The sequence below is a fragment of the Saccopteryx leptura genome, chromosome 2, assembly GCF_036850995.1.
Source record: "Saccopteryx leptura isolate mSacLep1 chromosome 2, mSacLep1_pri_phased_curated, whole genome shotgun sequence".
In the NCBI taxonomy this organism is placed as follows: domain Eukaryota; kingdom Metazoa; phylum Chordata; class Mammalia; order Chiroptera; family Emballonuridae; genus Saccopteryx; species Saccopteryx leptura.
In genome coordinates this window covers 305,640,218-305,658,183 of record NC_089504.1, presented here as the reverse complement: position 1 = coordinate 305,658,183, position 17,966 = coordinate 305,640,218, and positions in this window count along the sequence as shown.

Genomic DNA, 17,966 nt, shown 5'->3' with positions numbered 1-17,966 from the left:
AGAGATTAGGGAGGATTTCAATCTCTTCTTTGTACCGTTCTGCTTTTAAAAAGTGTCTGCAATGGAATTACATTTTAAAGAGAAATTTTATAGTTTCCACAGAAATGATGTTTTGTATTGTTTTTCATATACAGGCTGTAACCCTCACTACAATTACATTTTCCTTGTCCCCAACATCTTTGTAACTTGGTTCTGAGTAAGGGCTTCGCTTATTTGCAGGGACCTTGGCAGCCCCAGGTGACTTGTCCCAGTATTATTCTCTTTATAGTCACAGGGTGGCCTGGGACCAGAGTTACTATGTGAACATCAGGCAGCATTGTGAGAATACAGACAATGTGGACTGTCTGTCTACCTACCACCTACTTATATTTTTACATTTGGCCGATTAATACATTATTATATTTTTAAATAAAACATTGTTATATGATAAAATATTTTATTTCAAAAAATTTCAAAAGGGACAATGAGATATGAAAACTCAGTTTCCATCTCCCTAACTTCTCTCCTTAGATGTAATGGTTGTAACTAGCTTCTGGTGTGTTCTTTTGTGGACCTTCTTTTCCCATCCTTCATACACCTATTTTCTTTAAGCACACACACACACACACACACACTCACACTCACACTCACACAAATTATGTTGTACTATCCACACTACTGGTCCTGCCCCTTGCTTTAACTTTTTTTTTATTTTGAAAAATTTTAAATTTCCATAATGCATTTATGAGAAAAAATGGTGTAACTAATCTCCATGTACCCATCATCCAGCTTCAACCATTATTGAGCTCGCTCTTTCGCTCCATGTACTATAATACAATTTCTTACCGACATGCACAGAGCTGTGGCGATCTTTTAAGAGTCAGCATAGATTTCATTTCATGGTTGCACCATAATAGATATACATAATGTTGTAATTAACTTATTTAAATATACTTATTTGAGCACATTGTGAGTATATCTGCAGGGGATTTTTTGATAAGTAGAATTGTTGAGTCAGAGGATATTCACATTCAATGTAGAAATATACTGCCAAGTTACATTCCTCAGAGATTGCACCAATTTACAATTGGCTGCAAAAAACAGTGACTTAAGCATTAACAACACTTAATTATCCGGAAGCCTGGAAGAGGGCAAAGGCGGTATTTGGTGGCATCATCGAGAATCCTGCTCCTTCTGATCGTCTTCTTTTTCTTCTTCCTTTTTAAATTGATTTTTAGGGGCAGAGAGAGAGAGAGAGAGAGAGAGAGAAATATCAATTTGTTGTTCTACTTATACATTAATTGGTTGATTCTTGTATGTGCCCTGACTGGGGATCGAACCCACAGCCTTGGCATGTCAGAATGACACTATTACCAACTTTGCTACCTGACCAGAGCGATCTTCTATTTTTCCATTGTGCCCTGTGCTTATTGCTTCATAGTTGCAATACGATGCTACCTGTTCAGGCTTCATGTCCTCTATTCTTGGAATTTTGCTTCAAGTTGGGGAAGGGGAATCAGATTTTCCCTTATTTGTCATTGACTAGAACTGGGACATATGTCCATACCTAGACCATTCACTGACAAAAGGGAATGGGATTGCCATGACTGAGTTAGACCAATCAGAATCCTTCCTCTGGGGCGGGAGTAGATCAGGGTAGGTGAAGCGGAGCTCTGTCCTTACCTGAGATTGGGGTTCCATGAGCTTGGAAGGGGAGAACAAATGCTCTTCGGTACACAACCAATAGTGCTTGTTAAAATTAAGCACAGCAGTTTTCAACCTTCATCATCTCATGGCACACAGAAACTAATTACTAAAATTCTGCGGCATATCAAAAAATTTATTTTTTGACAATCTGAAAAAAATAGGTATAATTTTGCTTCATTCACACAGATGGCTATTGCTATATTGACTGCCTTAATTTTTCTTTATTTTCTTTTTTCTTTTTCTTTTTCTTTTTTGAAAATCTAAGAGAAAAGAGGTCAGTGCCCTTGACTAAATAGTCAGGTATTGAATGTTTTAAAAATTCTTGCGGTACACTCATTGAAAATCACTGCTATAGTACTCAACTACGGTGTATTATCAAACTTCTGATCGACATGACTTAATTATGAAATAATCAGACTAAAATTTTTGTTTGTTTGTTTGAGTCCTGACAACCTTCTCAATTTTTTTTAAAAGGTAATTTTAACAATTTGATTTTGAATATTGCTTTTTCCCCCTCCCATCACTCCCATGATCTCATTTGACTTAACACAGAAAGAGGCAGGGCAGGCCCCAGGCCCGTGTCACAGGAGGACAGTGAGATTCAGAGCAGGCGCGGGACTTGTCTAGCAAGTGGCAGCATTCGATGTGACAGTTCTCAGTTGAGATGATCCTTACTGTTCTGCACTGATGTCAGTGGAAAATCTCACATCAGTCATGTGCTGCTGGCTCATGTGGGTAGGCTGGGGGATGAAGGTGGCCTCACAGGGCTCTGTGCTTTGTGGAACAACTGGTGGTGTGTCCTGTGGAGGGGAAGAAAGGTAGACAAAGGTTACATCTCTGTTCTGATTTTAGGTCATCCCAACCAAGCAGCTCCTCTTGTGACAAATATCCCTCCCAATCTACCTTGGGGGGGGGGGGTCTATACACAATGATGGATTGGACTGAAAAAGCAACTGGATAATTCAGTCAAATAATGGATATATTATTTTCCCAAGCTAAAGTGTACTGGATTGGTTCTTTAAGTATATATGTGGCCTCTTAGGGGTGAGCTCCCCAAGGGCAGGGGCCACATGTATACTTTATTCACCTCTATTCCCAGCCCCTGGCACAGTGCCTGATCCATAGTAAGGGCTCCTTAAATGTCAGAGGCATGAATGGTTTGAGTTCCTTCTGCTAATGACTGACGTTCTCCCTATTATTATCTGTCAGAGCACCCTGTTTATTTCTACATAGCATCAGTCAAAAATTGTGATCAATCAATTAGCTGACTTCAAATTTGTCTATTCTTTGGTCTCCAACAGGAGAATACAATTTCCGTGCAAGTCAAGTCTGGGTCTGTCCAGACCCAGCCTAGGGACTGACGCATAACAAGGGCACTATGAACTATTAAGTAAAACTTCGAGCAAATTTTTGTGCTCCTAGTTTTTAGCAGTGCTAGCACATAGTGGGCCCTCAGTAAATACACATGCAATAAACACCTGACTAAATACGACAGTGCATTCATGTGCGCACACACCTTCGACAGGCTGGGGTGAAGACTGCAGCTTGACAAAGCAGAGGAGGGCCAGCAGTGCCCCAGATGGAGGCACTAGCTTCCATGAGGCCACACTCACATTGTCATTCCCTCCCTCTTGGGTCTGACCTATTTTTCACTCCCTCTAGTTCTGCCTGATAATTTTGTTCATTAATAAACGATTCATTGTGTTTATTAAACTCCTCAAAACACTGACTTTCCATCCACAGACAATGATTGAACATTAGAGTTGGTGGGCACTATAAAAATGAAAAAGCCATGAGCTTTTTTTTTTTAAGGGCATAGGCAGTTCCACGCTATGCCCTGGTCCTGGTCAGTATTTTTTTTTCTTTTTAATGTTTATTGTATTGATTTTAGAGCTAGAGGAAGTGAGACAGAGAGAAAGAGAGAGAGAGAGGAAGTGAGACAGAGAGAAAGAGAAACAGGAACATTGTTCTGCTCCTGTGTGTGCCGTGACTGGGGATCGAACTGGCAACCTCTGTGTTTCAGGACAATGCTCCAAAAAACTGAGCTATCCAGCCAGGGCTGGGCCAGTCTCACAAGCAGGCTGTGTGCACAGGTATTGGAGGAAGTGGGGGAGGAAACCCACTTGGACAGATGGTTTCAGCCTCCTTTGGCCAAGCTGTCCTCCTGGCTGGGCTCTGGTGGGACCCTCGCCAGGAAGGATCCGAGCTGGTTATGTAACTTTGTCTTTTCTTTCTCTCTATTCCTCTCTTGTCTTTTCCTTGTCTTCTTTTCTTCTACCCCCTCTCTCTCCTCCACTATAAACCTTAAACAAAGTAATAAAAAACAAACCCCCAATTTTAGAGGATGTTTTTAACCCCCCATCAGAATGTCTGCAGTTGCACCCAAGAAGTCAAAAGATGGTGTTCAGAGCACCCTTGTTCCAGTCAGCAAACACCATCTTACAGATCCAGTGAGCTACATGACAGACGACCCCCAAAACCTAGTGACTTAAAGCAAAGACCCTTTATTTAGCTCATAATTCTGTGGGTTAACAGTTTGGGCTGGGTGCAGCCGAGCTCTGAGAAAGCCACATGGAAGAGAGGGCAACCCGGAGCTTAGCAATCTTAGCAGAAGGCTGGGGAAAGAGTCTTGCAAACAACAGAGCAAGAACAGTGACTTCCCCTCTGTTTAATTATTTAATTGCCCAAGAAAGCATGTTTATCGCAGAAAGTTAGACCATACAAAGAAGCAGCGCCGTGAGGAAAGCCATCCCCGATCCAGCCCCGTAGAGATCACCCTTGTAACATGGCTGTGCTGCTTTGCCCAGACTTTGGTGACAACTTGTACATCCTGGTTTGGAATCCAGCCTGGAAACTCAGAAGAATGAAATGATAGCCAAGAGGTCGACTCCGACAGGCTCACCGTCTGGGTTGTGTGCTCTTGCTCTCGCCTGATCTCTCTTTCCTGTTGGAGTGGAAGGACTCAGGCCATGAGCCTTCATAGAGCTGAACCCTACCCAGGTACCCCGGGGGCTGAACAGGTCTTTGGGAAGATACTGTGGAGAGGCAGCAAGAAGCTTTCGATCCTACAGAAGGTTAAGATCTAATACCTCCTGAGTTTCCGGCCCAGTGCTTGTCCCTAACAGGTGTTTTATTTAATACCGATTGCCTGGAGCAGCCAGAGCCTAGCTCAACAGGGCACACCGGCTTCTGCTGCAGTCAGAGCAGTAAAGGAACTGGCCTCCTGTTACTGAAGGCACTGTGTGGAAGTGAAAGGCATCTCTCTTACCCTTGAGGAATTCACAGTCTTCCAGGGAAACTCCAGGAACAACAAAGTCACCATGGAAACATGACTGTGACACCAACTGCCTGCCAGGGAGGCTGTATGGCATGGTGTCACCGAGGGCAGGCCCTGGGGCCACACCACTTGGGTTAGAATCCCAGTTCTGCTGTCTATTAGCATGTGGTTTTGGGTAAGTCACTTACGCTCTGCCTCAGTTTCCTTATTGGTAATGAGAGCATTTCTGGACTACCTCATGGGGATATTGTGAGGATAATTTGGGTTGTTACAAGTAAAGCATTCAGTGGCCACTCAAGCAGTGTTAATTATTAATTAGGGCAAGGGCATTCAGAGCACAGAGCATGGTGGTGGGTTAGTCTGGAGGGCTCCCTAAAGAAAGTGCCTGTTTTGTGTGGGTGAGCAGGTCAGATAGGGAAAGAGTTCAAATGCGCCTGCTCCGCCAGGGGAACATAGTGATCTGAAAATCCACTCATCCTGCTTTTGTGCAACCACAGGGCCTGAGTCTTGGCTTGTCCCACCGTGTCCTGCAATGAGGCCGAGGAGCAAGAAGACCTCTATGCCCAGGACTGAGGCAAGGCACCGAGGGCATCAATCCAGCAGCACAGTGCACAGCGGGGCTGCTGCGTGGCATCCTGCGGGGCTGAGCAGCATGGCCCCCAGGGCTCTGGAGAACCCCGAGCCTGGCTCTCCCAGCAGTGCGGCCCCCAGCACCCAGCACGTAGCTCCTGCCTGGGCATGGCTCAGCTGTCACTTTACAAAATAGAGTATTTTTATATTCTGATTATACAAATAATTTCCTGTAGAAAACATCCAGAGAAGATCATTTAAATTTCTTATAATTCTACTACTCTGAACTCACTGAAGTTGTGTTTTTGTATGTAACTGTTCTCTCTTCCCTGTGTCTCTACAGAGGTGTAGACATACTTTTGTTCTGTCACAAATAGGATATACAGTACATACTGTATTGCAATGTGACATTTTCTATTGTTGTCAACTTCTTTTCATGTCATTCATTAAATAGTCCTCCGTGATATAACTTACAACCCTGGCATTATACAATTATGCTATAAATTATTTACCAATCCGTATGGCTGAAAAATTCAGATTATTTTCTTCTTTTCTTTCTTTAGTCCCCCTCAATCCCTCCACCCCCTTAGCCAGCCCCCTGGGCAGCTGTCAGCCCAGATCATTTTCAGTGATTTTTTTCTTCTCATACACAATGTCACAATGTTTTCACGCATAATCTTGTGGATAAATCTATAGATACATTTCATGCATAATCTTGTAGATAAATCTTGTAGATAATTTTATGCTTACTTTCTTAAGATTTCTTTTCTCTCCTTTTTTTTCTCCTGCTTTCTTGTTTTTTTGGTGGGATTTTTTTTGATATTTTATTTTTTTTAACTTTTATTGAATTTATTGGAGTGACATTAGTTAATAAAATTACATAGGTTTCAGGTGTACAATGTTATACAGCTAGTGCTCGACTTACAACCACGATTGGTTCTGACAGACCGGTCATAACACGATTTGGTCGTAAGTTGAGTACGCTATATGTACAGTACTGTGAAATGATGTTATAAAAATCTTAAAGTCATATTTTATCATAATTTTCTTTCATTATTGTTATATATCATAATTTTCTTTATTTTATGCCATTTGTATCATCTCTACATCATTTTTTTTTAAATACTTTATTGATTTTACAGAGACAGGAAAGAAAGGGAAGCATGGAATGGGAAGTAACAACATAGTTGCTTCATGTTAGTTGTTCATTGCTTGCTTGCTGTATGTGCCTTGACCAGGGAAGCCCAGGGTTTCGAACTGGCAATCTTGGCATTCCAGGCCGAAGGTTTATCTACTGCGCCACCACAGGTGAGGCCCATTTTGTTTCTTATTTTTACATTCGTCAGGTTTAAGTAAAACACTGCATTACCAGTACAACTGGTTTAATATTTGCAAAGACAATTTCCTCTTGGTAGACATCTTGGGGGGGTTTGATGAAAAATATCCAAGACACAAAACACAAATTGCTGTACCGAGTCTAGGATAACAGTTGAAATGGTGCACGTGGAGATGGTAGTGCTGTCGGAAGCTGGTCCGCACTGTCGTAAGCCCAGCTGGGCAATGCTTGTGCTGCCAGATGTGGAACAGTTGTGGCTAGCGATTGTGGTCGTAAAGTTGAATGGTCATAAGTTGCATAGGTCGTAAGTCGATCAATATTTGTAATACATTATCTGTACACTGTATTGTACGTCTACCACCCAAAGTCAAGTCTCCTTCCATCATTATTTATTCCTCCTTTACCCTCTTCTACCTCCCCCATGCCCTTTTCCCTCTGATGACCACCATACTGCTGTCTGTGTCTGTGAGGTGTTGTGTTGTTTTGTTTTGTTTTTTGCTTAATCCCTTCACCTTCTTTAATCCAGCCTCCCAACACACTTCCTCTCTGACAGCTGTCAGTCTGTCTCTAGATTTAGGAGTCTGTTTTTATTTTGCTTATTAGTTTATTTTATTCATTAGAGTTCACATATCAGTGAAATCATACGATACTTGTCTTACTCTGCCTGGCTTATTTAACTTAGCCTAGTGCTCTCCAGGTTCGTCCATGCTATCACAAAAGGTAAGATTTCCTTCTTTTTTACAGCCATATAGTATCCCATGATAGAAATACACCACTGCTTTTTGATCCACTTATCTGTTCATGGGAACTTGGGCTGCTTCCAAATCTTTTTTACATAGAATCATTTCTAAAAGCTGGGTCAATGGGTGTTTGTATTTTAAGGCCTTGGCTGCCTACTGCAAGGGCTTCCTGGATAAGACCACCTCCCGCCCACCCCAGTGCCAGCTGTCTTGCCCGCAGAACTGAGAAAGCTCAATTATACCACTTGTAGGGTGCCGGGCAGATGCCACCAAGCACCTTGGAAATTCTCCTAATGCTGAAGAACTGTGGCTGGGAGCCGGACTGGCAGAAAGTGGAGGGAGCCGACTTGCAGCCCGGAAGTGTAACTGCCCCTTGGAGAGTCAGGTAAACTGAAGAAAACTGGGGGTATCATGTAAACACCACCGCAGAAGTGAGAGAGGTGCCTCGAAGAGGAAGTACCCAGGAAGGACCGGCTCTTTCCAGCTCACACACCTGCTTGTAGCCCTCAGAGAGCCCAGGTCTTCCTACATCGCGAGGCTGTGGGCTGAGTGTCCACCCCGAGGGCAGGAATGTGTTTATTCATCTCTGCACCCGCACACTCAACCCAGTGGCTGCTAAATATTTACTGAACTGACATAACAACCACCTCCACACCAACTCAGCCCCTGCACTTCTTCATCCACATTTACAGGTTAAGGCTGCTAGCGTCTCATTGCCTGTGAAGTGTACATTCGAGCACCCTTTCTGGAGGCCACTTGAGCAATGTGTACCAAAGGCCTTTGACTAGCGATTTCATCTCTAGGAGTACCCTAAAGCCATCCCAACCCCCCCAGGATCTGCCTGCCTGCCCTTCCTATCTATTTACCATGGGTTCTCTGTGCCCCCTCCACTCCAACCAGTTTGCATCCTGGGTTCCTTGGCATCCTTGCCACTGGGACAGAAGCCTCTCTGGCTCCTCCTCAAGACACAGTCAAAACACTATGTCCTTCAGCAAGCCCGCCTTGACCAACAGCTGGACTTGTTTCTACTGTGTGTTAAGTTTGCTACGGGCAGGAGTTATCGGAACTCCCAGACCACAGTCTAGTGAGGGCAGGCGGGAGAATCCACATCCATTGAATCCTCATCCTTCTCACCAGCTGGTGGAGTGCAGTACCAGCAGAATGACGAACGTTGACGGCAGGGCACACGGGGAGAAGGAGGCTCTTCCGCTGCCCCTCGCTCACACCTTTGCAGAGCTCTGAAACCTCGTTCTTCTGCCTGGGATATTGCACGAGCTGCAGAATCACACCCCCTTCACAGTAGCAACAGTATTTTCAACATCACTTTTTGGAACCTCAGTCTAAAATTCTGTTGAGCAAATGGAGACAAAGAGAGGTGAGGGGCACTGCCAAAGGCACACACATAGTCTAGGCTAGGGCCCATGTGACCAGATTTTAGTTTTAGGCTCATGTTCCGTGTTTATATTGCAATAGAATATGATTATTTCTAATAGAAAAGAATTTGTTTCTTTACAATGAGGTCCAATATGCAGGACTTTAAATAAATGCAAAGAGTTTCCCTGAAGTATAAATTACTCCAGGGAAGGTTTAAGGAACTGAAATTTGAGTTTTATGAGATAAGAAGCAGCTATCAGAACTCTTTCCAAAGACAAGGGAGGAAAAGTAGGCCCTGGCATCCTCAGTTCCTTGGACCTTTTTATTGATAAAAACTGAGTTTTTGTTGGTAGGACAGTTAATTACTGATTGTAAATTTCTACAAGATAGGGTTATTAAGACATTTCACCCACCCATGCCATATGGCGGGGTGAAGGAAGTCCCTATGTGTGTTGGCTGTAATCAATCCTGCAAGGTGGGTAACACCTTTCTAGTGCTAGGAATGAGGCTCAGAGAGGCTAATTAACTTGTTCAAAGTTGCCCAGCAGCGCCCCTATTCCAGTCCTGGTCAGTCTAACTGAGAGGTCAGGGCTTTCCCTTTTCCAGTTGGTTATCTAGACTCGAGAGGTGCCCAAGTCTCAACCCTGCCTAGCAAAATAAGAATCTCTAAGCTTCGAGCCAGACATCAGTCTTTTTTAAAAGCTCTGTCTGCTTTAATGAGTATGCAGGAAGAAAAGACCTGGCTTATTCTGTGCTGCCCCTCAGGAGCCCCCAGGAAGGGGCCGGACAGGAGGAGGCCCCACCCCACTCCCCTTAGAACCACTCGGGAGCATTTAAGCTGAGCACCTCTACGGATCATTAAGGTAGAAACTCTGGGGTGAAATATGTGCATTAGCATAAATACCTTAAAATTTTCCAGGTGATAAAAGTGCAGCCAGTGTTGAAATCAGACTCTGGGGACTTGTTAAACCAAATGGCCTCCTTTGCTCAGCTGATGGGCCCCAGCCTGGCCAGGGCAGAGCCCAGGTGCCTGGGGCCTGTCCCTTGCTGACCTCTCAGCTGGCTGTGGGGACAAAGGACGGAGGACAAAGGAGAAACAGGATCACCACCCAACAGCCCAGTATGCAAAGATGCTGTTAAATGTTCAGAAAGAATGACCGCTCTCAAGTCAATGCTTCCCAGCAGATTCGTTGACAAATGTACTTGACATAATCTTTCCTCACAGAAAAAAGCCAAGTGCTGTAGTCTTTGCCTAGAAAAGTGATGAAAAAATTGTCATGAATGGGGTCCAGGTGAATGAGGCTCCCTCCGGGAGCTAAGGGGACCGGCAGACGGAAACCGTGTCTGTGCACCTCTGCAGTGCATCTGCTCCAGGCAGGCTTTGTACGCAGAGTGGAGGAGAACTGCTGAATAGGACTGTTATTCCGAAGGGAAAATTAAAAAAAAAACAAGTTGAACAATCAATGCCTAAAAGACAGCAAGGTGAACCCAGGGCAAAGAGGAGAGCCAGCTGGGGGCTGGGGGCCCAGGCCAGCTGCCGAGGCTGGTCCAGGGTGAAGTAGAGCCTGTTTCTTTCAGGTGACACTCAGGCTCCAGGATCTGACCTCGACTGAGCTGATTGCTTCCCCCACAAAGGGCCTGAGCAAGGCATTGCCCTGAACTCTTTTTAGGAGAGTGTGGGAATTGCTGGGGAAATTCAGTTTAAAACAAAATCTCCTCCCAAGAGCTTTCCTATTGAATAAGTTTCACCCCGGAATGTGACGCCCATCACAGTCCCTCTGCTAAGAGGTGGCCAGGACTATAGATGAGCAGCTATAACCCATCAGGTAAGAGAATGACTGCACTGTTGGTCATGAACAGTTCATCCTAGAGTCACCTGGTTAATGGGGTGGCCATCTGTGTGTGCTAATTGACTTCATTAAAGGAAAAATAAACCCCTCATCTATTTATAACAAGAGCTAGTTCTGTGACTTGAGCGGAGGTCAGGGTCTCCTCTTCTCCCAGAAGCTAGGCGACAGGTCACTGTCTTCCTGGATGATTACATTTCAAAGATACGATTCTCTGTCCAGCCTGGTCAAAAAGCCAGCAAGAGGCTTAATTAGCTTTTAAAAAGATGTGTGTACATTTCAAAAAAAGAGAAAGCACTTCCAACAACATGTTTTCCAAAGTAAGTGCTCTAAGGCAGTGGTCCCCAACCCCCGGGCCGCGGACTGGTGCCGGTCCGTGGGCTATTTGGTACCGGTCCGCACAGAAAGAATAAATAACTTACATTATTTCCATTTTATTTATATTTAAGTCTGAATGATGTTTTATTTTTAAAAAAATGACCAGATTCCCTCGTTACATCCGTCTAAGACTCACTCTTGACACTTGTCTCAGTCACGTGATACATTTATCTGTCCCACCCTAAAGGCCAGTCCGTGAAAATATTTTCTGACATTAAACCAGTCCGTGGCCCAAAAAAGGTTGGAGACCACTGATCTAAGAAAAGAAAAGGGGTGGGGGTGGGGGCTGGGGTAGTCTCCGCTATTTTCAACAGGAGAATGAAGCCTCTTCTCTTTACTTTCTGCCTACCCTCACAGGACCCACTTTGGTCCTCATGCAGTGCTTGCTGGGAAAGAAGATGTGAATGGCTCAAGTGCAGGCATGGGCCCTTGACCTGGGAAAAATCTAAGGGGTGGAGTAGACTTCAGTTGTATTTGATCTTGTGACCTGGGAGGAAGCAGAGTAGATGGCGCCCCTTTGAGAGCCTCCAGGGTTTGGGGAGTTCGTGGATTTGCCGAGGACGTTAGTAATGATGGGTGGTCACTGGAACCACACATCCCTGACCTCTCTGCCTTTCTGACTCATCCAGTGCCCAGTCTCTGCCCCTCTACATGCCCTGGGTGTCTCCGCTCCCTGCTGGGGAGGAAGGGGTTTGGGGACCCTGCCCCAGCGTGGCTTCTGCCCTACCGCCCCCTCCCGAGCACAGCTCCTGGCTTCTGCTTCACTCCAATTCGACTCTAACCCACTAGAAGCTGCAGCCAATTCTGCAGAAAGTTCAAATCTTCAGGGACTTCATAAATTAGTCATGACTGCTAAGTGTTGTCCAGAACAAGAAGAATTGGGGAGTGGTGGGGTGGGGGAGGTTTGCGAAGCACAGCGCAAGTGCTGCTCATTCTTCCCAAACTCCTTGTGTTCATGTTGCAAATAATCCTAATCTGGCAGAGCCCTCTCGGGGGATCAGGGCCTCGGCTGTCAGGGTCTGTCCGGCTGAAGGGGCACTCTGGGCAGGAGAGGGGTACTGACAGGGAGAGAGGGACAGTTCTGAGACACAGGTGCTATGACAGCGCCCGTTTTGTGTTTAGTGTTTAGCAGATTCTGAGCAGGGCCGTGCGTTTTCAGGGCAGGACCCTCAATTTCTGCACCTGTGTGTGTGTCTGGGTGTCACATGTGTGCGTGTTCCTGCAGGTGGTGCAGAGGGGAGAGGTTTTCATGGCTGTGGCTGGGGACAAGTCCTGCCATTTCTTGGTCCTAGACAGTGTCAGCAGAGAGGAAGGGATACTGACACTGGAGTGATGTGCTGGCAGGCTCCCCCTGCCTCCCCACATCTTCTGGGCTGTCCCTATTCCTTATTCTCCTAGCCCAAAACTTGGCTATGGGTGGCCGTGAACTGTAGCTCACACTGTGTAAACTCTCTCATGCCCCACGCCTTTGCACCTGCAGGTCCCTTTGTCCGGAAAACCCTCCCTCCATTTCTTCATCTGGCTAAGTTCTGCTCATCCTTCAGGGAGAGATGTCACCTCCTGCAGGAAGCCCCCGCCCCCGGCCACCCCGATAAGGGAGGAGGCCCTCTCCCTGTCTCCCTCGGGACCTGCCTCCAGTATAGCACTCACCACACCCTATTAGGATCCCTGGTTTCTCTATCTACCTCCTCTACTAGACCGAGGACTCAAAAACAGATTGCGTCTTTTGTCCCTGGCTCTCTACCCCCAGCACCGTTCTTGGCAGACAGTGTGCTTGTGAAATGAATGAATGTTGGGTAACAGCACCTCATATTTGCAGAGCACCTCCCATTCACCGGGCACTTTTGCATACATTGTTCTGTCCATTCTCCCAGTAACCCATGCAGCAGGAGAGGCAGCTAGCTGTCCCTACTCCCATTCAATTGACAGGACCGGGAGACTGGACCGCTTAAGACCCCACCTGTGTCTCCTGACCACCCATGTCCCTGCTTTTCAGCCCAGGAACAGTCTTTACCTTGGGGCCAGGGCCACAACGTGAAGGTGGGTGTGTCCTGGGGCAGGCAGTCCTAAAGCCTCAAGTCTCTAACACTCTGGTTACTAGAGATGGGGGGGATGGTGGGGGGTCACACTGTAGAAAGTGGGTGGAGGGGGCAGCATGTGGCTCCGTGCTCCTGGTCCCTCGGAGATGGTCCAGCTTTGGTCCCCATCCCCTCTACTGGAGAATTTTCTCTTATTCGAGGAAGGGTCAGTCTTTTTTTTCTTTTTATGCCTTCAACTGATTAGATGAAGCTCACCTACATTATAGAGGGCAATCGATTTTACTAAAAGCCCACTGGTTTAAATGTTAATATCCTCAAAAAAACAAAACAAAACACCAAAAACTCTCACAGGACCACCCAGAATAAGATTTAACCATCTATCTGGGCACTGTGTCCTCGCCCAGTTGACACATAAAATTAACTATCACAGAAAAAGCTGGCTGAGATTCTTCGGGGCCTTTTCAGGATGCAGGGAAGAGGGGGTCAACTGCTGAGTCCCAGACATTGTTCCAATGGCCTCAGCTCCCTTTATAAAGAAACAGGGGTAAAATGGGAGGGTGGATGGATCAGCGTGTAGGTAGGTGGGTAGATGGAGAAACAAGTTAGATAGGAGGAGACAGACGCTAATACAGTTAACTAATACCTTTTGAGTCAGTATTTCACTGAAATTTGAAAAACGACAAAACTAGAGAATGACAGAGCAGAAGGGTCATGTTCTCTAACTCTGAGTTTCCCTACGGGGAGGATGACACCCAAGGAAGAAAAGTGACACCCGCAGCATCCCACACAACGAACTGGTAGGGGTTCCATCGCCTCCCAGTCTGGGCATGTCGGGGGCCAGCACTTCCACGCTGCTGTCTGGAAGAAACACCTGTCACTCCTGCTGGTAGTCACATGGCCCCAGCTGATAAAAGGGCTGGAGATGTGGGGGAGTGCACAGTGTTTGGTGAGCAAGAAGTGTGCCTGCCATCCGGCACTTTGCCATCTCTCTGTTGGGGTCCCATTGGTCTTTTCCCTCCATCTCCGAGCAAGGATTTACCCCAGGACACTGCAGAACCCCAAGGGTCTCCCTTGGGCTCTTAGAACCTTGTAGGCCTGGCTTCCTGCACAGCCCAGAACGCCTCTGCCTCTGCCTTTGCTATTGCAGAATTTGAAGTGCTTAGGGTGTGTGTGAGGATTTGGGGAATACTCCTTTCATTCTTTCCATCTAAACAAATGAAGCTGGGGGTGGGTAGTGGGATGGGGGAGGGTCTGGCAGAAGTCCTGGGCAGGAACTATTTAGTTACATTTTGCCTAAAGCACAGCAGCATCTGGGGGGGGGGGGTTGTTGTGCTTGGAGGGGATGTCTCGTCTGATTCCCCTCCCAGTTATTCACTCACTGGTGTAGCTTTGGCTTCCGGTCTTTCCAGGCTTTTAAAATCTCGCCTCTTCCAGGGTAGAATTATGACTAAGTGTTGATCAAGCATTATGACAGTTACAAGAACTGTGTAGGTTCACATCGCTAGTACCCCACAGATTGTTTATTTCCTTTGAGACTCCTTGCCTGTGCTTAGAACAAACTGCCACCAGATGGTTAGCTGGGCTTCAATTGCTTGGTTCCCCAATGGCATTACTCACCAAAGCATGCTTTTCTGGTGGCATTGGTGCTCTTTAAATAAATCAGTCAAAACAGAGCTTTTTAGTCAAAGAACCAGGAACAAAGAATTTAAAATATTCATTTAAAATAGAATAGGCAGTTGGAGTGAGATCCAAAGACAGGCAAGCACCGAGCCATAGGCCTGTGCCTTTATTACCACCGCCGTTGTCCTTATTTATTCTAATCAGCCTGGACCTCCTTCGGCTTGAGAAGGACTGATGGACTCGGAATCTCGTAACCTTCTCAGCTGTGCTTCAAGTCTGGCTGATTTGTCAAGAGTCCTGCTCTGCTGCTCACCTCCAGCCTGATGTCTGATATTTAATTAAGGAACCCTCCTCCTGATTTCTTACAACTCCCCAGAAGAAGCCTTTGCTTCCTTTGTCTTAGCCCTGCTTCCTTGTAGCCTGTGGAAAGAGTAAATAATTCTCAAAAGGCGCGATGTTTCCAGAATGTTCAGAACTTGTGACTGCCTTTTTTTTTTCTTTTTCTTTTCTTTCTTTTTTTATTTTTTTTATTTTGACTCAGCAGGATAATTTTCCTCACCAGAATCTCTTGCTGAGTTTGTTATCACTGATCTCCACTGAAAGGTCCCTTGGCAACTGCATCCTTGATAAGGTTAGATTGTAAACTGACCCCTACTGTCGCCTGACTGCAAAGCCTCCTCTCTTGTAGGTACAAAGCAGGCCATCCCAGAACATGACTTTTAAAGTACTTTTAAGCAGAGGTGACACAGAGACACAAAGTGACTTCTACCTGTGCACCCCTGTGTGCACAGCATGATGCCTGGGGAAGGGAAAATAGACAAGTACTGAAGGAGCTGGCTGTCACTTTAGGGGGAGCCCCTGGAGTCAGATACAAAGCACCATGCCGGACTGGCGCGGAGCTCATTGAATGCGCCTCACTGAGGCAAGCGGCCCTGGGTTCAGACCACCTGTAGATGGAGCTGTTTCCTGCCGCTCAAGTCAGGGCTGCAAGTCGATCCCTCCTGCCAGGGGCCAGGTCAGGTGCTGGCTTCTGTTCCTTCCCAGGTCACAGGTGCTCTCGCTCATGGTGAAGGATGTGAGAGTTGGGAGGTAAGTGCTGGAGTTCATTCAGTATGTAGCATCCACCGGGTACGAGAACAAACGTCAGAGACTTTCAGGAGTTAAGATGTTACTTTATTGGCCAGTTTAACCTGCACAGGGGCGAACTCCCGAGATGTCCGGAGACACCGTGCCCACAAGGAGCTGCAAATGGGAGCCGCGCCTGGAGCTTACAGCCAGGCCCTTATATATCCTAAGTGAGCAAGCATTGTACAGAAGCAGATGTGGCAGTTTAGCTATTGGCTAGGGAGGTCACATGCGGCATAGCAACAGGGGCTGGCATAGCAACAGGGGCTGGTTTTAGCTTAGTGGCGAATTTCAAACCTAAACTTCTGATAAGGGTCTCTGACCTTCTTTGTTCCCAGCCTCACAGGAGCCATATCAGCACTTACTGTTCCTTCAATAGTTACACTCTTTGGCAGCTCCAGTACTCCCTGAATCTAACACAGTAAAGCCACAGAGCTGAGTTGGTGTCCACCAGCAGACATGATGAGGGGGACTGGGACATCAGGAAGATCTACTGCTGGGTTTTGCTGTGTCCTGGCGGGGGTCATTCTTGGGGGCCGGGGGATCAGCCTGTTCAATCCGGGTGTTTGGGAAGGAACTGGAGAAGCCCTTCGTGTGAATGGGGCTCTTCCCCTTAGTAAAGCTGAATCAACTTCGTTAATACAATTACTCAATACCATTCCTATCACAAGGGTCCAAATCATGCCTGAGTCCTGTGGCTGCAGGCGCACTGAGGTGTGGCGTGCGAACCGCTGTGAGAGGTGTGTAGACAGACATCGTAAGTTAACGTTTATATTTACGGAGTGTTCCCTGAGCGCCAGGCTCGCTGGGAAACCTTTACATCACTATCTTATTTATTAAGATGCACCATGTGCTTGGGAGGAAGGAGGACTCATCCTGTTTGGGAACAGTCCAGAGAGAGAAGAATTCAACCAGGGGCAGGACTTGGTATGAAGAGGAACTGTCTTAGGAAGGTGACTTACTCCTACACAGTGTAGGTCCCTGGGGAGGGAAGAACCTGCCTCCTGGGCACCACGCCCCCCACTTGGAGTCCTCCACCCATTGGTCACCCCATGTCAGGGCAGGCAGGTGTGCCCCCACCCACGCTGTGCTTCGGGGCGGGGGTGGGGAGGTTGCTGGGCACTGTGCTGTGTCCTTATCCTTATACATCTCATCTTCTCCTCATCAGAATCTGTGGAGGGAGGATAGCATTTCTGAACCCATTTTAAATTTTAAAAAACTTTTATTTATTGGTTTTAGAAAGAGAGAGAAGTATCATTTTGTTGTTCCACTTATTTGTGCATTCATTAGTTGCTTCTTGTATGGGCCCTGACATGAGATTAAACTCATAAATCTTGGCATATCAGGATGACACTCTAACCAACTGACCTACCCAGCCAGGGCCTTTCAACCCACTTTACACACAAGGACATTGAGGCACAGAGGGGATGAGGACTGGGCCACAATCCCACAACTGGAGGCTGACTGAGCCAAGTTCTCCCCGGGCTCGATCTCAGTCTCCCCACGACGGTGACCTCCTGAGGCTCTGACCTAGTCTATCAGGTTCCATCCATAGGCTTTCCTGTTGGGTGACTGCGACCATTGAGAATCTCAGGCAGGGTTAAGAGGGTCTGAGGAATTGTGGAAAAGAGTCTTATCCTGCAAAACTGATCAACAAACAGACAGAAAGAGAACACAAGTCATCTGCATGGTAGATTGTAGTAGCTGGGCTAATTCATATTAGAATATGATTGGTGTTCTTTTTTTTTAATATAATACTAATTTATAATGGAATACCACAGAATGTGAGGCTTGAATAACAGAAATTGATATTCTCATCATTCTAGAGGCTGGAAATCTGAGCTCAAGGTGCCAGCAGGGTAGATGTCTGGCGAGAATGGCAGGAGCCACCTTCTCACTATGTCCTTCCATGGCCTGTTCTTTGTATGAACACATCCTTGGTGTCTCTTCTTATTATTACAGGACTCCAGTCCT